The sequence below is a fragment of the Xenopus laevis genome, chromosome 2L, assembly GCF_017654675.1.
Source record: "Xenopus laevis strain J_2021 chromosome 2L, Xenopus_laevis_v10.1, whole genome shotgun sequence".
Classification (NCBI taxonomy): Eukaryota; Metazoa; Chordata; class Amphibia; order Anura; family Pipidae; genus Xenopus; species Xenopus laevis.
In genome coordinates, this window is record NC_054373.1 from 155684738 (window position 1) to 155708306 (window position 23569).

General features: G+C 41.0%; 1 protein-coding gene and 1 long non-coding RNA gene across 4 annotated transcripts in view; one reads left to right on the forward strand and one right to left on the reverse strand.

The window, feature by feature from the left end:
* Window positions 1–2068: 2068 nt before the first annotated feature.
* Window positions 2069–9676, reverse strand: LOC108707745. Its single transcript, XR_001934326.2, has 4 exons — window positions 9651–9676; window positions 5567–5598; window positions 4588–4622; window positions 2069–2266 (listed from the first exon to the last, which is right to left on the reverse strand). It is a non-coding gene; the product is annotated as an uncharacterized LOC108707745 (long non-coding RNA).
* Window positions 9677–13709: 4033 nt separating this feature from the next.
* The window catches only part of spryd3.L (SPRY domain containing 3 L homeolog), a 36253-nt gene continuing 26393 nt past the window's right edge, over window positions 13710–23569 (forward strand). For 2 of the 3 annotated variants that reach the window (XM_041580967.1, XM_041580969.1), the window contains exon 1: window positions 13710–14128. The gene's annotated coding sequence lies outside the window, so the exon portion shown is untranslated. The remainder of the gene's footprint in view (window positions 14129–23569) is intronic. The other variant, XM_041580966.1, reaches the window with a different exon arrangement.

Below are 23569 nucleotides of genomic sequence, written 5' to 3' on the forward strand. Positions count from 1 at the left end.
GAAATCCATTTCTCAAAAGAGCAAACAGATTTTTTTATATTCAATTTTGAAATCTGACATGGGGCTAGACATTTTGTCAATTTCCCAGCTGCCCCTGGTCATATGACATGTGCTCTGATAAACTTCAATCACTCTTTACTGCTGTACTGCAAGTTGGAGTGATATCACCCCCTCCCTTTTCCCCCACCAGCAGCCAAACAAAAGAACAATGGGAAGGTAACCAGATAACAGCTCCCTAACACAAGATAACAGCTGCCTGGTAGATCTAAGAACAACACTCAATAATAAAAACCCATGTCTCACTGAGACACATTCAGTTACATTGAGAAGGAAAAACAGCAGCCTGCCAGAAAGCATTTCTCTCCTAAAGTGCAGGTACAAGTCACATGACCAGGGGCATCTGGGAAATTGACAAAATGTCTAGCCCCATGTCAGATTTCAAAATTGAATATAAAAAAATCTGTTTGCTCTTTTGAGAAATGGATTCAGTGCAGAATTCTGCTGGAGTAGCACTATTAACTGATGTGTTTTGAAGAAAACATGTTTTTCCATGACAGTATCCCTTTAAGTTTGATAACTCACCAAAAAGTATTTTCTTCTTTGTTTCTGTTTTCTTCCTGAAACAGAGAACGCATAACAAATTAGTGACCTTTGGGAGAAAAAAACATAATCCTAATTAAGCAAAATGTTATTGTATCAGAAATTGAGATATATAATCTGTTGGTCACCCCTGGGTCACTATGAGAGGACATTTGGCCAGAAACTACTAGGACAGGTGGTCCACCACCAACCTTTCAGAATAACTTTTCAATGATACATCTCTAATGATGTGTAACTTAAGGGGTTTGGGCTTCCCTGAAAATCACCTGGAACCTCTACTTCCCTGGGCTCCCTGCGACTTGCATCTCTCAGAAAGGGCAGGTACATTATTATAATGAGGTTTATAAAATAATGTATTATTCCATGAAGAACTCTTTGTTGCATTGCACTGTGAGTTACAAGTGAGATGAAAAAAATTGACATTACCCTTACAGGTTTGAGGAATGGAAAAGGAATGTTCTTCATCTTCTCTAGACATCTGGCCTACTATGGCCCTAGTGCATTATTTTTGAAGGGGTTTAATGAATTGTAAAAGCAATTAATTTATAACAATTTTATCCTGCAAACATTTTGAAATCTGGAAAATAAACCCCTTTAAAACACAGAATAAAATATTTTTTTATAGATTATTTCTTTATTTTGGAGTGGTTTCCTCTTGGTCCTTCTGTGTCTAGTAAAATAATCAAAATGTCAAAAAGAACTATTTAATAAATAAGGATTAAAACACATTTACCAACATAAATATGTTCTAACCCCAGCTCCTTTTTGTCTCATTGTATCATTGCCTTCAATATAAATTTTTTTGCACTCATTTTTGCATTCCATTTTCATGTAATTTTATCTCAAATTTCTTAAAAAATAATTCATACGTTTAATATTGAAAGAAAACTAAAGCTTTGTTTTAATTCATGCCCAGAGTTTGAGCTAGTCATAACAGAAGGTAAACAGCCCCATGTTTAGTTTTCACCTGGACAGCACGTTTTTTTGGAAGGACTGTCCGAGTGAAAACTGCCTGTCCGGATTTCCATATTAGGAAATCCAGACAGGACATTGAAGCCAATGGCATGGCATTCAGCAAATCACAGCTCTGCCCCTGCCGTCATCAGCCCCACCTCCAACATCACCCGCCACCGATGTCACTGCCCTGCCCCGGAGTTCGGCAAAGGAAAAGGTGGCAACCCTACCTATGACAATGAATACTTCTGTAATTTTCAATTTCCCTCTTTTTTGGAACATGTTCTCCTTTTCACCTTGTTGCCTCCTCACCTACACGCTGATGCACACACGCAGGCCTTTCAGTTAATTTGCTCTCAAGCCTGATAGTAGGAATGGAGTTTGATAGGCCAGCCTACATTATCCTGTGCATACTAACCAGCACAGAGGATGAAAATCAAGTAGATACACAGGCTGTATTGGGTGGGCTGGCTCAGGGGAACAGTTTGCATTCATGCTCATGCAGTAGGGTAATCCTAGTATAGATACACATATCTTCTCTTTCATATATAGTTTCAAGTTTATAACTGGATAAAATATTATCCAATGATTATAATCAACTCTTTTTGTCTCACCTGCTTTTTCAGTCTTTGTTCTATGTTTGATGTGTCAGAATTCCTTGAAGATGTGCCAGGCTCAGAGCTCTCTGCACTGTTTTCCTCCTGTCTGCCTTCTGTAACCATAAGGGACCATGATGAAGAATAGTGAAAGGAAATGATATAAACAACCTTGCATCTTCTGATTAAAGAGGTACCTGGTCAAAGCTAATATTACTAAGTTGAATGATAAGCTTAAAGGACCAGTAACATCAAAAAATTTTTTTGAAAATTGGTTAGTAAACAACGAAAAATAAACATCAAGGCAAATTAAACTTTTAAACAGCAAAGCCTTTATTAAGAAATAACTTACCAAAACTCCACTTCCTGTCCTCTGCAAAAAAGGCGAATGGGCGACCATCCATCCTGCAGAGCTCGATTTCTCCTCCTGGCTATTCTAGTGACAGTCTGCAGCGCTTCACCTATTCCCAGCAGCAGCAGGTACTGGAAGAGCTGGATCAGTGGGGTGCGCATGCCACCTGCTCCGGGAGTTGTAGTGCCCCCGTCCGATGCTGGAAAACCCAAGACGAAGATCAACCCCCCCTAAAAGCGATGAGACCGCCAATGCTAAACTACAGGACTGTTCTTTCCCCAGATCTGACACAAGCTCACAGCCATTATAAACAGGCCACAAATCCCGCGAGCTACAACATACCTCCAGTCGGCAGTCACGATTTCCCTCCCCGAGCAGAGACAGTGGATGTATAACCCGTGCGCTGAGATCACCGCTCCTACAGCAAAGCTCCACCTGCTCCGGGAGTTGTAGTGCCCCCGTCTACTTCTCAGTCCATGTCTCCTGCCCAAGATAAGAGTCCGGACAGCAGCAGCAGCATGTCCAACACATTGGACAGCAACACACTGGCTCAGCAAGGCAACTCCATGGATCGCGTGCGTGGCTCTTCCGCCTTCTCCTGCAGCAGCAGGCAGCTTCCAGACTCACAGACAGTATGCTGTGGGGCTGCCGCTGGACATGCTGCTGTCCGGACTCTGGGAGCTAGCAAGCGCGATTTTCAAATGTGTCAGCTGCGAGGAAGTGCTGTGGTTTCCAGAGGGTCTCGCTTTGCTGTAGGAGCGGTGATCTCAGCGCACGGGTTATACATCCACTGTCTCTGATCGGGGAGGGAAATCGTGACTGCCGACTGGAGGTATGTTGTAGCTCGCGGGATTTGTGGCCTGTTTATAATGGCTGTGAGCTTGTGTCAGATCTGGGGAAAGAACAGTCCTGTAGTTTAGCATTGGCGGTCTCATCGCTTTTAGGGGGCACTACAACTCCCGGAGCAGGTGGCATGCGCACCCCACTGATCCAGCTCTTCCAGTACCTGCTGCTGCTGGGAATAGGTGAAGCGCTGCAGACTGTCACTAGAATAGCCAGGAGGAGAAATCGAGCTCTGCAGGATGGATGGTCGCCCATTCGCCTTTTTTGCAGAGGACAGGAAGTGGAGTTTTGGTAAGTTATTTCTTAATAAAGGCTTTGCTGTTTAAAAGTTTAATTTGCCTTGATGTTTATTTTTCGTTGTTTACTAACCAATTTTCAAAAAAAAATTTTTGATGTTACTGGTCCTTTAAGTCATGGCAGATATCAAGTTTAACACATAAGGTGATGGCTATGGTTCACTCATACACTGAATCTTGAAAGACTTAAATCTATTCCAGCAGAGGAATTCCCCAGTAGTGAACACAATTCTACAGAAACATTTTAGGGTTTTGTGGCATAGAATATGGCATATGACGCCAAAGACTCTCACTACAGTTACAATATGATTTGTGTTACTGGCTTCTTGCAGACCAGTAAAGTTCTTCCATTCCCATCACATCAAACCAATTCTGAAAGGACCTCACAGGAAAGGGCCTTCTCCAGATTGTTATGGTTCTAGGTTGTAGGGTTCACTGGATCCAGGGGCTCTTGCCCAAACCATGAGAAACTGCACCAGATCATTACTCATCCTCAGCCAAATTTTACAGTTAGCATTGCGCATTCAGCTAGGTAGCATTTACCTGGCATCTGCCAAACCAGACTATGCTGGTGAATCTAGATTTATCATGCATGATTTTAGAAGGGGTGTCTGGCCATATACTGTTTATCATTCTTTTAGTCAGGTAGTGTATATATGCATAAATATGCATATATCACCTCTATATGAACAGTTTTGTGGGATACATACTGTATTACTTCCACTTATTCTGTAAGCAACATTTATGTTGTCAAGTTTAGTTATAGCATCTCATACACTCATACATTCCACCAGTGGGCTGATTGGGCAGAGAGGGCACCTGGTCAGCCAGTGCTACCAAAACAATTCCTGTATTAAATGGACCGCATAAACTTTGGGTGCAAAGTACTTATGCCATCCTCAGGTGTCACTAACAACCTTGTCAAATGTTCAGTGTGATATCTCACCATTAAGGTCTGTCCTTATAGCGTTTGTTTTCTTTCTGTAACAGAAAATGCATTTGAGATTAGTGAGTTCTGAATAAGGCAAAAAAAATGAATAATTCCTGTCTGTTCTTTATTTATTTGCCAGCTGATGGGTAGTGAGAATCAGCCAAGGTCAAAGCTAAGGGCATCAATTTAAATCAATCCAATCAACCTGTCTATAAATGATTATTATAAATTATAAAATTGGCACAAATAACATTTTCTTAAATATGAAGAGTGCTTCTATTATTCCACAGTTTCTATGTTGTTGCTTTTACAGCAGTTGTCTGGCATTTCTTTTAGATGTTTTATTTCAAAATATACGCAATCTAAAATATCAGTGTTTACATGGGACACAAGCTTGATACAGGTCTAGTGGAAAAATTATACAGAAATGATAGACGTTATATTTTATTTATGAAGGGATTTTGTTGCTAGTGTTAAGCTGGCCAGTGACACAACGATAACGTTGTACGAAACAAAGGTTTGTGCAATTTTAGGTCCGGCTAATGATAATACCTCTGCATGTATCACCTATGTGATGATATCAATGGGTGACTACTATTAGTCGGGCATAACTTTCACACGATTGCTGTCTGTCAATTCATGGCCAGAACATTGTGTGATTTGTTCTCTTTACTACTTTATTTATCTGAATGTTTAGTGATAGGTCGGAAGATCGGAACGGACAATTGTTCGTCCGACATAAGGCTAAATATGCAGGTCTATGGCCGGCTTGAATATGTAGAGAGTTTTACAGATCTCGGCAAAGGCAGGCGTGTAACATTGACAATATCCTGAAAACCCAAGCTGTCTGCCGAAGATTTAAAAACAAGTCATTTAACGCTATGCATACATTTTGTTTGTTTTAAGACGTGCTGCTCAAACAAACAAACTACATAAAGAAACATCTTAATTAATTATATGCAGCAGAATATTTTTACAGAGAAATTTTCTTTACCTTGTTGTACCACTCTCAGTTTCCTTCTGTTTCTAAATAAAAAGAAATATTGTATATTAAATTATGTTGTAGATAAGTGATAGAACATCAAGAACATATGTAAAAATATGTAATTTTTTGGAGGGTAAAGGTTTTGCCAACCTTTTTTTCAGGTAGTTCCCCAGGAAGGTAATACAGAGTGTGAGCACCCCATCTTTAAAAAGACATTACATTTGGCTTACAATGTGACGCAAAAAGGGTGCAATCATTAACTAAAGTGCAGTGTTGGACTGGGCTGGCAGGACCCGGGACAAAACTCAATGGGCCCTGGCCTTCATTGCCCACTCCCCCTCCAGTACTCAGGCTTGCTCCCCCACCTGGACTCTCAAGCAGAAAATTAACGAGGGGAAGCTAAGGGTATTGGGTGGGCAGGCACACATAGAGAGGGGGAGGGGGTGACCCATGAGTTCACAAAGAGGACCCTTACAGTCACAGCCCCGGTGGGCCCCAGACAACCCAGTCTGACCCTGCCAAAGCAAGAGAAAAATGCTGCAGACCTGGATAGAAATAAGGCACTGCAAGCAGAGCTTGGTGAAAGAGAAAGAAAAACAGACAAAGGTAGCAAATGGTGCCAAGAGGATGACCACCTGGAAGAACAATGGATGGTGGTGGGGCCATATCATTTTCATGCATGTGGCCTACATCTGTAAGTGGAAAATTCATGTTCCATGCCTGTTTAGTGTGGAGGACACTCTCCCTTGTGTAAAGTGAAGGTTCACATATCTGGTGCGAAAGGTTCCTGTGTTAAGGAACTCTTTACCCTGTTGATACCCAAAGTGGGTGAACTTGTGTTTATAGATGAACTGTGGCTTGTGGTAATGTTTCTTCAGACCACAACTATTCTGTTCCAACTTGGCAGCATTGCCTTGATGATTTTTTGTGTTTGTTTTATTTGATAAATTAAACTATTTCTGGTTTCAAAGAAAATTCTTGTGTATATTCACATTTGCAGTTTTTCTACACATGTTTCTGCAAAGTAACTGCAAGCTTGAAACCTGACAAATCTGTCCCTTAATATCCTAATTTTGAATTTTTCTCAACTAAAGTTTATTCAGCAGTCCTATGACAAAAAATACCCCTTCTGAAGTGATATTCATGATTTTGATGTGCAGTTTTGTTGTGTACCACTAGAGCTGTGTATACACATGTTCTTTCATTGATATGTATTTTCTCTGTTAGTGGATGTGTTTTTCTAGCTTCATTTCTGTTTGCTCTCTATAATTATATATACATCCTTGCAAAATGCCTATATATAGTTAGTCATGTTGGCGCTCCAAAAAATCAGTTGTTAAAGGAGAATTCAATCGTTTAAAAAAAAAAGAAAAACCCGTACCCCCCACCCCATGTAGACCTCCTCCCTCCTTCCCCCAGGCTAACTGCCCCCCCCCCGGAAATGCCCCATACTTTATACTTACCCCTCATCACAGATTCTGGCAGCAGACTTCACAGCATCCATCTTCCGGGTCCTCGGTAAGCTGACTGGGAGTTTGGCAATCTTCGTCAATTTCGGCGCATGCGCAGTTGTTGAAAATCTCCCAGTCAGCTTATCGAGGACCCGGAAGATGGATGCCCTGAAGTCCGCTGCCAGAATCTGCAATGAGGAATAAGTATAAAGTATGGGGCATTTCCCCTGGGAGGCAGTTAGCCTGGGGGGAGGAGGGAGGGAAGTCTACGTGGGGTGGGGGGTACGTTTTTTTTTCTAGAGGGTTTCCTTCTCCTTTAAGAATCACCAGTGAGCACTTCCACTGTGAACACAAAAAGTTTAATCCAATATTACACTTTGCTCCATACAAGTAGCTCGTACAATCATCTAACATTGTATTTTTGAACTAATTAAACCCACTCCAGCCAGGGGTGCTTTACCAACGAGGCGAGTTGAGGCTATCACCTCAGGCGGCAGCGCCCCACCAGGTACCAGGGGCGGCAAAAATGTTTTCCAGACATTTGATGGGCTTGCCACATTTGTTTTAGGGTTAGCTCATGCCTAGGCCATTGGAGGATCTTTTAAGTCTTTATTATAATTCCTTGGACATTAGTAATAAAAAGTGGCCACTTCAAGCATTTGCACCAACATCTCTAATAAAGATGTCCATACGACTTATGTACTTATGTACCCGCCCTATTCAAATTGACCTAACAATGTTTCACTAACAACGTTTCAGTAGGCAGAAATTAACGTTAATAAAACTTCAATATAAATTGTTTGCACTGCCGAAGTAACGCTAGTGAAAAGTCGCCATTGTTCGGCTGCCGAGATACAACTTTGCATTTTAGTGATTAAGCATTGTGGTAACAAATTTGGCGCGAAGTGTGGCAAACAGTTCACTGGTGACAATTTGCTCTTTAGTGAATTTGCCCCTTGGAGTCAGGAAGGAATTGTTACCCTCTCTGAGGCAAATTGGAGAGGCTTCAAATATATATTGTTTGCCTTCCTCTGGATCAGTTAGCAGTTAGACAGGTTAAAATAGAGTTAAAAGGTTAAACTTGATGGACATGTGTCTTTTTTCAGCCTAATTTACTATTTAACTATGATGTTTCCTATTTAAATTTCACCACTCCTGTCTAACTGGCAAATCAGCAAATTATAATTTTAAGAGCAAACTATAATTACTCTTGCAGTCAGGCATTAATCTCTCTTACTCTTTTTTTCCTTCCTCTTGGTTTGATTGGTGCATCAGAATCCTCTGTAGATGAACTGGAGCTCAAAGCTAAGCTTGTCAGTGCGCTTGAATTATCTCCATCTTTATCCTGCTTGTCTAAACAGAACACAGAGTCTTACAAACAGTGTTAAAAACAGCTTTGTTTTTCTAAATTAAAGGAAAACTAATCCCTTTCATTGGTCATCCTTTCCTTTCCCAAACTGCCTCAGTCTTGTTCCCCAAAACAGCCCTGCTCCCCTATACCAGTCTTCCTAAGCCAGAGTTGTGCAGTAGGGATGGTGGGGCACCTCGATTGCCAGCCAGGGGCACAGACAACAGAGGAGAGGACCAAACTGGCTTCTAGTGCTCATGCTCCTTTTCATTACATAAGAGCAAAAGAGATAAAGTGAAGCAACTGAACATGGCAGCTACCTACCCTGCTTCAGAATTTTGCATTTGGAAGACATGCACATAAACACAATTAACTGACTAACCAACAATGGAGGGGTCAGTTCTTGAAAATCATGTTTTTAATATCTTGATATTTTAAAGATGTAAAAATATTCAATTTCCAGGGAAATAACAGACCTGTTGGCTAGGAATTTATAACTTTGTGCTCAAAAAACCTTAAAGGAGAAAGAAAAACACATTTAGCTACTTAAAGGGGTGGTTCCCCCTTCAAGTTAACTTTTATTATGTTATAGAATGGCCAACTTTTCAATTGGTCTTCATTATTTATTTTTTTATAGTTTTTTAGAATTAACTGCCTTCTTCGTCTGACTCTCTCCAGCCTTCAAAAGGGGATCACTGACCCCATTTAGACATCAAATGCTCTGAAAGACTATAAATATATTGTTACTACTACCTTTTATTACTCATCTGTTCAGGCCCTCTCCTATTCATATTCCAGTCTCTAATTTAAATCAATCCATAGTTTCTAGGGTTATTTGTATCCTAGCAACCACACAGCTGAAATTGCAAACTGGAGAGTTGCTGAATAAAAAGCTAAATAACTCAAAATAATAAAAATAATAAACAATGAAAAACAATTGCAAATTGTCTCAGAATATCACTCTCTACATCATACTAAAAGTTCATTTAAAGGTGAACAACCCCTTTAAGTTGTACAAAAATACATTTGTTTTTATAAATGCATAAAGCTGGAAATCTGCACAATTCAAACTATTGTGTTACTTCAATACAAATACAATTGGTACTTATTAATAGACTGCAGAATTTGTATAAATGCATAAAGCTGGAAATCTGCACAATTCAAACTACTGTGTTACTTAAACACAAATACAATTGGTACTTATAAATAGAATGCAGAATAATATATGATAAATATATGACCATTATGCATTCATTTCATGCACATATAACTTGTTTAAGATCACATTACTTACCATTTTTATGGACTTTACAGTAAATTCTTTAAAACAAAAATATAAAATAGAGATAAATCATGTTATACAGGTTGCATTCATTTATTCAAACCCGGGAAACTTGGTGAAGAACTTTTTGGCTTGAAATTTTGCTTTTTGCCAGCTGTAACAAAGGCTTTCAAATATGGATGTGCTTCCTTTGGAAATAATTGGCAAGAGAGGATGTTGGGTAAAAACCAGAAACAGAAAAAAACTTAATCCATGAACTACTTACCCATTTTAATACAGAGCAAATAATCAAGTCAGTATGAAGAGGAACCCTTTCAGCATTTGTTTGGGCATTTTTTCCCAGAGGAAAAGAATATCCAGGGCAGTAAACTGTCCTATATATTACAGTTATATATTACATTTTACCGTGGAACCCTCAGAAATGTATTCCTTCAAAAAATAGGTTAAACTAACTTTTTGCAAAACTCATAACTAGAGGAAGCACACCCCACATTCGCAGGGGGTGCAGAGGAACAGGGGGGCCGGACTGTGGGATCTGCTTCCTCTATAGCTAATTAAAAAAAACCTCCTCCACAGCCGCTCTCTTACCTGCGGCTAGGAAAAGAGATGCAAGTCGGATGTGAATGGGCGGGGCAAAGTCAGGAAGTTGGCAGGGTGATGTTGGGGTGGGAGGATGGGGATCAGAGTGTGCCAGGCCGCTCTCAGGATTTTTTTTGCAGGGGGTCTCAGCACACTCTATTTACACCAATAATGATCATCAAGGGTTTTATAAGTGACACTGTACTACCAGTGTGCAATATAGCTCAGAAATGTACTCACACATATATTTCTTTATCCTCATTTTCAATCATTTCAGCACCAGCATTTTTCGCACACATATAGTGAAAGGTTTTCTTACACCGTTTTAGCTCACAGCCAATAGTTGCTCCAGTTTCTCCACAGACTGAGCATTTCTGAAATCAAAACATAATAATGTTTTTATTTTGAGAAATAAAACTGCGGTATGATTACATTGGGAGGGATGTGGTTGTATATTATCAAGTGGAAACACAAGCCCCACAGTATTCAAAGCTATACAACAAGAACTTCATGGAAAGGTCATAGGATCCTTAACCCCATTTCCTAAGGCTCTTCTTTTTCTGATCTGTCCAACGCCAGAGTGTAGAAAGGCAAAATTGTTAATTGTTGAAAGGGATACTGTCATGGGAAAACATGTTTTTTTCAAAATGTATCAGTTAATAGTGCTGCTCCAGCAGAATTCTGCACTGAAATCCATTTTTCAAAAAAAACAAACAGATTTTGTTATATTCGATTTTGAAATCTGACATGGGGCTAGACATATTGTCAATTTCCCTGCTGCCCCCAGTCATGTGACTTGTGCTCTGATAAACTTCAATCACTCTTTATTGCTGTACTGCAAGTTAGAGTTATATCACCCCCTCCCTCCCCCGCCCAAGCAGCCAAACAAAAGAACAATGGGAAGGTAACCAGATAGCAGCTCCCTAACACAAGATAACAGCTGCCTGGTAGATCTAAGAACAACACTCAATTGTAAAAACCCATGTCTCACTGAGACACATCCAGTTACATTGAGAAGGAAAAACAGCAGCCTGCCAGAAAGCATTTCTCTCCTAAAGTGCAGGCACAAGTCACATGACCAGGGGCAGCTGGGAAATTCTAAGGGGTAGATTTATCAAGGGTCGAAGTGAATTCGAGGGAATTTTCGAAGTAAAAAACAAAAATCGAAATTCTAAGTAATTTTTTGGATACTTCGACCATCGAATAGGATACTATGACTTCGAATTTACTTCGACTTCAATTCGAAGTAAAAATCGTTTGACTATTCGATAATCTAAGTACTGTCTCATTAAAAAAAACTTCAACTTCAATACTTCGCCAAATGAAACCTGCCGAAGTGCTATGTTAGCCTATGGGGACCTTCTATAGCAATTTTCGAAGTTTTTGAAGATGAAGTAAAAATCGTTCGATCGCACAATAAAATCATTCAATTCTAACGATTTAATCGTTCGATCGTTCGATTGAAGTTTTATGAAAAAAGTTCAAATTCGATATTCGAAGTATTATAATTCGATGGTCGAATTTCAAAGTATTTTTAACTTCAAAATTCGACCCTTGATAAATCTGGCCCTAAAACTACAAATGTCGTGATATAAAAATCTGAATTAAAAAAAGTAAGAACGGGAATTTATGTTAAACCATACGATATGAAAATACGAATACCTAGAAAAATGTGTTTTCCGGACATTTCCTAGCAAAAAAAAAATCTGAATTGATTTAAAGTGGCCCTATAGGATCAGCTCAGCTCCAGTTGACTTCTATAGGACCTCGCAAACTTTTACCTGGCAAAGTTTTATATTCGTGGTCTGCGCAGTGTTTACTCTTAATATATCTCAAATTTCTAGAGCTTTTTAAAAAATAAGGAAACCATTCATCCATTGGATTGTTAGTAAATTACCCCCTGAGTGTTCTGTACCCACAATAGCATTTCTCTAGCACACTGTCATATTCTTACCAGCCTCTTTCCACGCATGATTTCTTTCTCCACAGAACAAATATCAAATCCACCGAACTCCTCACTGGGTGGCATTGCTGATATCACTTTTGGTGAATAGATCTAGTAGAAAATGCAGGATAATGGATGAATGGAATTTTACTTGATGCACCAGTTCCCATGGACAGGATCCCTCCCTTCATTTTTGGCACATTACAAAAAGCTTTTGCATTTCACGTAATTAAGGAACAAGCCCTTCTGTGGTTATAGTCAAGGAAGTAGACTGTACATGTATCTATATATCATACCTCCCAACTGTCCCTTTTTCGGAGGGACAGTCCCTCTTTTGACAGCTCAACCCGCAGTCCCTCATTTGTACTGGAAAGTCCCTCTTTTCTATGCACTGAACAGTCAGAAAAAGAAACAAAGTTTCTCAATTAATTGGCTTTTAGCAGAGAGCCCAGAACAGGTAACAGGTGCAAATAAGATACTTTGTAACAATTTTGAGACACAAAAACACAGTAGATAAGGAGAAATATTTTCAAACTTTCATAACCTGCCAAATTTTTTAAAACAAACATGGTAATTAGGGGTGTGGCCACAGAAAGGGGTGTGGTGCAAAAAATTGCTGCGCTACGTGCGGGAAAAAGATTTTTGTCCCTCTTTTTACTTCCAAAATGTTGGGAGGTATGATATATTTATTTAGTCCTATTTTATGCAATTTCTACAATATACTGTAGGGGCCCCTATGGGTTAATGTGCCCTGCAGCTTTAAGGCCCCCACCTTTTTCTTAGAGTGATCTGCCAGGAGAGGTGTGACAGCTTCCTGCTACACTGCACTATAGTGTGTGTAAGGAGTGGCCTCTTTCACTTTCCCCTCTGGATGTGATTCCAGCTGGATGTGCTCAGGGGGACTGAGTGCAATAGGCCCAGAAGAAGTCATGTGTCCAAGTCGGGGACCAGGAAACCCCGTGAATGAGGAACAGATATACTAGGGCAGACTTGTCATAGTCTCTCTAGGAGAGAAAGGCAGATAGGATAGAGAGAAAGAGCAGCTGAAGCTCCAACAAGGATTTGCAGTAAGGGAGTAGCTTCCCAGAGGCTCTATGTGTTGCCTCCAGTCAGGGACCTCAGTGAGGAGGGACTGTAGGGTAGAAGCTGCTTTCCTGACAACTTCCAGGAGGGAATGTGTGTGAATTCTGCAAATGCCTAATGGAGGCTCTTCCTCATGAAATGCCTGTGTCTGCTCTAGGTGAGCCTGGCTGCAGATCTGTGTGACCTCTCTATATGCTGTTGCCTCAACTCCTGTGTGAGTACAAACCTGGTGTCACTTGCCTCGTGCATAGTAATAAACCTTGTTCCTGTTTTATTAAGAACCTCCTGGCGCCCAAGTCTTTTGTTATGGCACAGTAGCCTGTGGGAGTTGTATTTACACTACACCACACCTTTAATCTTCCATATAGCGAAGACCGTAGCCTGAAGTGTTAGAGTCACGTGTAACCCATGCTCGATTGCACTAGCTGGTGAATTAACCCCGTATGGCCCAAATAGGTGTTACAATACTGTATTAATAATACATACAGAAGGAGGAATAAACAGAGCATTAAACAAATACACATTCAAAAAGAAAGGCACCTATCATAGGGCAATTGTTTTCGACGCTGGAGTTCCAGGCTATAAGCAATACTATTTTTGCTTGAGAGAAGCTATAGTATTATGTCCCAAAAATGTTTCTAACGAGCACTATGCCACCCAGACTCGGAGGGACCCCAGCGCAGGCAAACATATTTGGTGATACATATGCAGCATCATGAGCATATTTGTGACACAGGGTCGGACTGGGCCGTGGAGAAAAAACCTGGTGGACACCGGCTCTCATGGATCCCGCCGACTCCCAGCACTGCAGCTCTCCCTACCTGGCTCAGTCGCAACCCTGATCTCCCTTCCTAGCCCAAGTAGCTACTGCACAAAGGAAATGGTAAGAGCGGGGAAGCCATGGGGGGGTTGCAGCTTGGGGGGCAGAGAGTAGTTGCGGCTGCGGGGCAAAAATAGTATTGCTTCCCCCAGCTGGAATGCATGCTCTATTAGCCTGCACCTACAGCAACGATTTTCCTATAATAGATACCCTTTAAGTATAGAAGGAGAAAATAGGTCCCAGTCCAGCAGAATTTACAATCTAAGTGGGTGAATAACTTATAGACATGACTATAAAATACACAGCGAGGAATAAGGTGTATACATCAAAATACACAGCGAGGATTAAGGTGTATACATCAAACATACAAATGACTGATACAAAGAGTTAACAAGGTCCCTGCTCATTAGAGCTTTAATCTAACTTATAATTAATTATAATCAGTAGTGTAACTATAGAGGAAGCAGACCCCCGGCTGGGGAAGCCCATGGGAAAGGGGCCCCAGACCACCAGCGGGGGAGCCCATGGAAAAGGGGGCTCAGACCACGGTGTCTGCTTTGTCTATAGCGTTCAAGGCCCCTTGCTCGCTTCTCTTTTTCCCCATCAAATTGATGCATTCATCAACCTGTGCGAGCTTGGGGAGGGGGGTTGCGAACGTGGGTTGGTTGCGGGTGGAAGCAGCTGTGCATGCCAGATCCTCTGAAATTCTTTCTGGCACCCCCCCACAAAGTGATTATAATAATTGTCTCAAACCCTGCACCCCAGCAAAAATGTACCAGCACAGGGTACAATAATAAAGCTGAAAATGATATCTTATATCTACTATCTCAACGTCCATCAATAAGTGTCATGCAAAACTCTGCTGCTTAACATTCTGCTAATAGAGACCCTTTTTGTCCCTAAAGGCCAGATGCAGTAACTCACCATGCAGTTATAATGGGCTGTTATATGATCATCACTGGTCTTCAGCAAGCACCCGGTGTCATGATTCTGTTCCCGCTGGTCACAAAAGGCGCACACTCCCACTCTCACAACTGGTTTAGAGGTCGACATGACAGCACAGTGACAGCAGTGAGACACAACAGTAAAAGAATGATTGCCCTGAATCAGTTTAGCAGTCCTTAAATTTAACATGGAAATTACTAAAAGTTTCATTTTCACTTCCCCGGTGCAGCAGGTGTGTCCATTTCCCTGCCATGATTTGTTTTTATGCCCAGAGGGTAGAAGGGGAGGGAGGATTAAATGAGAAATTCCAACTAAAACACAGCAGCGACCTCTAAACACATATTTTGACCCTCTCAAAGACCCAGAGGAAAGGTCAGAACAGGCCTGTCCAAGTCAAAACCAGACAGGTGGCATCCTTATCTTGACCCCTTTGTGAGGCGCATTCTGCATCTCGCTCATGACTGGAAATTCATTTCACTGTATGTAACAAAGTTTAACCCTTTCCCTGCCAGCCGTTTTGTCCTAGATGCGAACATCTACTGCCAAGCAGTTTTTAGACATTTTGTACTCTTTCACTTTAAGGTATTTTAGTTTACCCAGGAAAACAATATATTGTTTTTTTCAGGACAACCTGAACTTTCAAAATATGCAAGAATTTTGGTGTAATTCTACTTCTGCAAAAAAATATAGGCTTCTAAGTGTCTAATAAAATGAAAAAAATTATGTTTCACAAAGAACAATCACATATATCAGAAACATCATTTATTTTATGTACGAGAACACAGCCGATTTGAAAAGGTCTATGTCTCCTGAACGCGGCAATACCAAATATATATAGTTTTATGGAGATTTCTCACTTGTATAGATCAAAATCTCTAAGCAGTACACTACCAAATTTCCAAAGCATCGCTCCCCAAACGGCATACTTTTGATTTCAAGGCCAAACATTCCACTAACAGTAGAGTAGTAGTAGAAAACTACCCATTATTAGAAAGAACAGATTCTGGTGAATCAAAAATGGGTAAATATATCTTTGTACTCCAAACTACTAAGTTGTAATTGTTTCCTAAAGTTATAATGTTTTATAGAAATTGGTGAATTTTTTTAAAAATGACCTCAAAGCTTCCACTCTACAGCATCATATCTCCCACACATCATTATGTATCAATGTAAAACACCCCAAATATGAAAGCCTGGGGTCCACTGAACAGTTTGATGCCCAATATGTATAGGTGTACCCAAGCACGTGGCATACAGGGGCCCCAAAAGGAAGACTCCCAAATGGTCTCTCATTTCAGGTACTGCAAAATCAACACATTTACATCATTTTGGAGGGGCAAAAGTAGAAAAAGGTAAGTTCACCCCAGAAAACCATATATTTTCAGAAAGTACACATTCCCACAAATCTAAATTGGGTATGCATGTCTTTGTACTACAAAGTACCAAGCCGCAAACCATTCCTAAATTGGTGATTTTGGCAACATTTCCAAAAATCACCGCAAAATTTCTACCCTGCAGCATCATAGTTCCCACATACTTTTAGGTATCAAGAGAAATCACCCCAAATATGAAAGCTTAGGGTCCTCTGAACAGTTTGATGCCCAATATGTATAGGTGTACCCAAGCACGTGGCATATAGGGGCCCCAAAAGGAAGACCCCCATATGGTCTGTCATTTCAGGTACTGCAAAATCAACACATTTACATAGTTTTGGGGTGGGCAAAGGTAGAAAAAATTAAGTTCACCCCAGAAAACCATATATTTTCGTAAAGTACACATTCCCATGAATCTAAGTTGTGTATGCATGTCTTTGTACTACAAAGTACCAAACAGCAAACCATTCCTAAATTTGGTGATTTTGGTGACATTTCAAAAAATCACCTCAAAATTTCTACCCTGCAGCATCGTATTACCCACATACTTTTAGGTATCAAGAGAAATCACCCCAAATATGAAAGCCTAGGGTCCTCTGAACAGTTTGATACACAATATGTATAGGTGTACCCAAGCACGTGGCATATAGGGGCCCCAAAAGAAGATCCCCATATGGTCTGTCATTTCAGGTACTGCAAAATGAACACATTTACATAGTTTTGGGGGGGCAAAAGTAGAAAAAGGTAAGTTCACCCCAGAAAACCATATATTTTCGGAAAGTACACATTCCCACGAATCTAAATTGGGTATGCATGTCTTTGTACTCCAAAGTACCAAGCCGCAAACCATTCCTAAATTTGGTGATTTTGGCGACATTTCCAAAAATCACCTCAAAATTTCTACCTTGCAGCATCATATTTCCCACATACTTTTAGGTATCAAGGGAAATCACCCCAAATATGAAAGCTTAGGGTCCTCTGAACAGTTTGATGCCCAATATGTCTAGGTTTACCCAAGCACGTGGCATATAGGGGCCCCAAAAATAAGACCCCCATGGTCTGTCATTTCAGGTACTGCAAAATCAACACATTTACATCGTTTTGGGGGGGGGGCAAAGGTAGAAAAAAGTAAGTTCACCCCAGAAAACCATATATTTTCGTAAAGTACACATTCCCACAAATCTAAATTGGATATGCATGTCTTTGTACTACAAAGTACCAAGTCGGAAACCATTCCTAAATTTGGTGATTTTGGTGACATTTCCAAAAATCACCTCAAAATTTCTAACCTGCAGCATCGTATTACCCACATACTTTTAGGTATCAAGAGAAATCACCCCAAATATGAAAGCCTAGGGTCCTCTGAACAGTTTGATACACAATATGTATAGGTGTACCCAAGCACGTGGCATATAGGGGCCCCAAAATAAGACCCCCTTATGGTCTGTCATTTCAGGTACTGCAAAATAAACACATTTACATAGTTTTGGGGGGGGGCAAAAGTAGAAAAAAGTAAGTTCACCCCACAAAACCATATATTTTCGGAAAGTACACATTCCCACGAATCTAAATTGGGTCTGCATGTCTTTGTACTACAAAGTACCAAGCCGCAAACCATTCCTAAATTTGGTGATTTTGGTGACATTTCCAAAAATTACCTCAAAATTTCTACCCTGCGGCATCATGTTACCCATATACTTTTAGGTATTAAAAGAAATCACCCCAAATATGAAAGTTTAGGGTCCTCTGAACAGTTTGATGCCCAATATGTATAGGTGTACCCAAGCATGTGGCATATAGGGGCCCCAAAAGAAGACCCCCATATGGTCTGTCATTTCAGGTACTGCAAAATCAATACATTTACATCGTTTGGGGGGGGCAAAGGTAGAAAAAAGTAAGTTCACCCCAGAAAACCATATATTTTCGGAAAGTACACATTCCAACGAATCCAAATTGGGTATGCATGTCTTTGTACTCCAAAGTACCAAGCCGCAAACCATTCCTAAATTTGGTGATTTTGGCAACATTTCCAAAAATCACCTCAAAATTTCTACCCTGCAGCATCATATTACCCACATACTTTTAGGTATCAAGAGAAATCACCCCAAATATGAAAGCCTAGGGTCCTCTGTCATTTCAGGTACAGGTGTGTGCTTGTGTATGTATGTGTGTACAGCTCTAAAAAGTGTGTAAATGTGTCTATATGTGTATGTAAGTGTGTAAATATGTGCAAAAGTATGTAAGTGTACAAAAGACAAAAAAATCCAGAAAATAAAAAAAACCCAAAAAAATACCTACCTTTGGTTACATGTGTAGTGTGTGTGTACATACATGTGAGTGTGTAAATGTGTGTAAATGTGAGGATCGCTCACAGGAAGTGAGTGGGCGGCACTGGATCAGGTCCCCCGATGTTTTCGACATTGCCTCTAATATGTGAGTAGAGAAGTCGGGTCCTGCGTCGATCGCGTCACAGGACCGAGGTGGGAGCTCGTTGCCTAAGGGGTTGGGGACACAGCAGACTCGCCTGCACGGCGGCAAAAGCCGCCAGAGCAGCGAGGGAGCCCTGAACTGTGCAGCATGTAGGTACTACGTGCTTGGCAGTCAGAGCATTTTCCTGCCAGAACGTAGTACCTACCTGCTTGGCAGGGAAAGGGTTAAAGGGGACCTGTCACCCGAAAAAAATATTTCAAATCATATTTTATCATGTTCGTCAAGTTAAATAAACTATAATCACACTGTATGAATTATTTGAATCTTATTTCCTTCAGTCTGGGAATGCATAATCACAGCAAGCAGGCAGGAGCCATTTTGTGGACACTGTTATTAAGACAAGCCTTGCCTCATATCAGAATCTTGTCCAATGTCCATCCCCATGCACTGGCTACACAATTAAAAGGTTAAAAAAACTGGGGGAATATTGGGAGTGCAGAGACATTTAGGAAGTGCTGAATGGAAAGTGAAAGTAATTGCCTGCCCCGCCTCTATGCCTAAGGCATAGAGGAGGGGCAGACAATATTTGATTGACAGCTGAGATTTTTAAATGTGCTTACAACAGCTATGAATGCTTTAATAAAAAAAAGAATTTGGATTTCATGTTTAATTTGAAAAGGACTTTTTTATAGAGTTTTTTATGTCTGGGCGACAATTAAGTTGTACTAAAGGATGCCTCTCAGCAAAGAAACTCTTGCCCCTGTAGCCCTGTTAAACTAAAATTAACATTATAGTACATTAATAGACCTGTTATCCAGAATTCTTGGGACTTGAGGTTTTCCGCATAAGGGATCTTTCTGTAATTTGGATCTTCAACTTAAATGTACTTAAATAAACCCAATAGGCTGGTTATGATTCCAATAACGATTAATGATATCTTAGTTTGGATCCAGTACAAGCTACTGTTTTATTATTACAAGAAAATAATTTTTCAGCCTTTTCAGGCAAGAGCCAGGGGCCCACCGGGATTTTTCCCGGTGTCCCGCCGGCCCAGACCGACACGGTTTATATAAACTATATAAGTCTTCTGAAGCAAACACACAGCTTTTACCAGTGCAGAGCAACACTGCTTATATTTTAATTACTATGATACACTTTACATTTTTGGTGTTACTGTTAAAGGAGAAGGAAAGGCATCGTACACATGGGGGTGCCAAATGTTAGGAACCCACCCCAGTGATTGTAGTTGCCTACCTGAAACCCTGGGCCAGTGCTCCTATCAGCAGAAAACTGCACCGGCCCTTGGTTATACCAGTGAGCACCACGGAGCGATCTTCTAATGTCTTCGTCCTTTTTCGTATGGCTGCGCATGCACAGTAGAAGAAAACCCGAACTTTAACTAAAAAGTTGCCTATTTCATTAAACTGCTGACTGGTTCCTATAGAAGATTGGACATGTAGCAAAGGTTGCACCTTTTATTAGATAGCACTTTAGGAGGTTATGTAATAAAAGATACAATGTTTGTTTCAGGTCCAATAACCTATAGAAACCAGTTGGTAGTATTTGTTGTCATGTACATGCCCTACCCCCTAAAAGTTTAAATTTTAATTCATGCTCACAGTTTCAGCTAGTTATAACAGGGGGTACAACAGCCCTATGAATTGAATACTTCTCTGTATGTTACCATGTTAATTAACCCTCGATATTCGACTGCCGAATTAAAAACCTTCGACTTCGAATATCGAAGTGGAAGGATTTTGCGCAATTCGTTCGATCGAAGGATTATCCTTCGATCAGAAAATTGTTAGTAAGCCTATGGGGACCTTCTCCATAGGCTAACATTGGCCTCGGTAGGTTTTAGGTGGCGAACTAGGGGGTTGAAGAAATTTTTAAAGAGACAGTACTTCGATTATCGAATGGTCGAATATTGGAACGATTTTTAGTTCGAATCGTTGAGTCGAAGTAGCCAAAAAAAACATTCGTAATCCGAACTATTTTTCCTCTATTCCTTCACTTGAACTTAGTGAATGGGCCCCTTGGACTCAGGTGATGCTTTTGGTAATTAAGAAGGCACTTGACTTAAAAACAAAATACTGACTGTAGGAATGCAGTTTGACAGGACAGCCTACATTTTCTCTTTCTGAAAGGTTGGCTAGAAGCTCATTTATCACCTAGAAAATGCATTTTTCCATTTCAGATGGAACACTGGGTATTTGTAGCAGGCACACAAACTGTACTAGCTCGGATGAACAGTGTGCACACACATACTCCATCAGTAGACTAATGCTAATACAGATACACGTATGTTGTGTTTCACATGTAGTTTGGAATGAAGCACTGATGTCTGTCAAAGCAGAAAGCACAAAGAGAGGGCAACTCTCCTTGTTTCACCAGCTTTTTTATTTTCTGCCATTGGATACATCAGAATTATTTAAATATGGTTCAGTGCTGCCTAAATTGTCCCAAACTCATGCCTGCTTGCCTTCTGTACACGATAAGATCCGCTTGTTTGGTGAGGTCGCCAAACGAGTGTCTCTTTCCCCAAAATGCCCACTAATGGCAAGGCGATATCGGGTTAATTAGATCGTTCAGCCCTAGGGCAAAACGATCGGATTCTGCAAAGGAAATGGGTGCCGACGGTTTTTGGACCGCATCAACTATCCGATACGATACTCAATCGCAGGAGCAATCAAACCTGCCTGATCGATATCAGACCAATTGTTGGCCAGGTATAGATCGGGGAAACCCGTCGGAAACCCCCACCCACAGGCAGATAAACGACTGGACCGATGGCCCGATAAAGGACCGTCGGCAGCTTTTATCTGCCCGTGTTTGGCCACCTTAAGTCAACGGTACATGACAAAAACAGTAAAAAAAATTATAAACAACGTTGGCATTTTTTATTAATGTGGTAGTTCAAAAAGGCAACATCATTAAAATTAGTGGCATGCTGGTTACCATGAGTTAAAGGCCACTAAACCATATGTACTTATTTATTTATATATTGAGCTGAATGTGTTATTTTGTATGTCAGGCTTCTATGACCGTGTTCCTGTCTCAGCTTGCAGTTTAGCCTAAGCAGCCTCTGTCTATCTCTGAAAGGTTGGCCACATGCTCCTTTATCTCCTGCAAAAGGGCTGCATGGATGAAAAGCACCCTATTGTATGCATTTGCATGTTAGACTGCTGCTTGCACCATAAAGCACTGTCTGTATTATCCATTAGGTTAGTATGTAGACATCACTTGGAACACTCCCACACTAGCTCAATATACTGAATGTAAAAGCTTTTACATACCAAAGGATAAATGTTACTGGGTAGCCCCTTGCACCCATGTGAGCTGTGCTCTGCAGCTTGCACTATAAGCAATTTGTTATAAGGTCATAGCACAGCTTGCAGTTCAACATGCAACTGACACGAGGGGGGCCACATTTCTAGCTGAATTTCTGGTTTCATAACAGAAATTCGGCTTAAAGTTACCAGGAGTGGTGTTTTGCTGCCCCTGGTAACTTGTGGGGAACTGCTGCCTGAGGTATGGCTCTCACAGCAGAAATGTCCCTGAACATAGTGTGTCATGAAGGTCCTCCCGCACTACTTAGCTTTCCAGTTAAAGATACTGCCTGGTGCATAGTGATAGGGAATCAGCACCCAGGCCCGGATTTAGGGAGAGGCCCCCTAGGCCCGGGCCTAGGGCGGCAAGATGTTTAGAGGCGGCAAGCCAGCGCCCCTAAACATCTATATAGTCAGTAAAAGCCCCAAAAGAGAAAGCAGCTCGAATGTAACAGTAATTACTGATGTACGTTTTTAACATTGCCATAAGTTTATAAATAAGTTAATTTACTTTGCTCGCACCCTGAGAAGAGAGACAGAGGAGAGAGTAGAGGGAACTGGGTCAGAACGAAAAATTTTCCCTTGTAGTTCGCGGAATGACGTCATCACGTGACCATGTAGCGCATATGCACACAACACGCGACGACGTGGGCGTACACACGCGACAATGTCGGCGTACACACACAACGTCACTCTGTGCGTGGCCATGCAGTTCGTGTCTGTGAGAGAGGAGTGAGCGCGCCACAGATCTGTTCACAGCGCGCACAGGGTAATTGTGTCAATCTGACTGCTGCTGCAAGTTATCTGCAATTTAAAAGTGCAGCCAGCCACATCAGGCAGGTTTACTGTACTTTATTTCCTTCCAACCCCTTCTTATAGGTAAATCTAATGTATCAGCCTGTACCAGCCTGTTTTTTTTTTTTGTTCAGTTCTGTTCTTATTTAAGGGTTAAGATTTGCTTGTGGGGGGGGGGGGGGGCGCCACAGCAGCTGGGCCTAGGGGAGCACAAAAGGTAAATCCGGCCCTGGACTTATCTGTTATGTGCTATGTATCCTGTGCATTTCCACCTTTTTCCCAGCATGAATGGCTGCCCCCTGTCTACACAGCAGCTTGTTTATGTAAACTATAGTAGTCTTTCTGAAGCAAACACACAGCTTTTACCAGTGCATGCTAACGGTATATTATATGTTAATTACTTTAAAACCTTTAATTTTTATGTGTTACTGATCCTTTGACCTGCTCTTTCCATTTTAACTTATCTGATGGAGTTTGTGTCTTCTGGTGGGTTAATGAGGACAATGGAGAAAGCAAGTTCTGGTGGATGAACAAAGGAAGTATAGGCAAGGACAGCAGGACTGGGGAAGGCAAAAGACCCACGTTCCTATGGCACAACGGCGAGGAGCATTACCTACCCCTAGTTCAGGGTC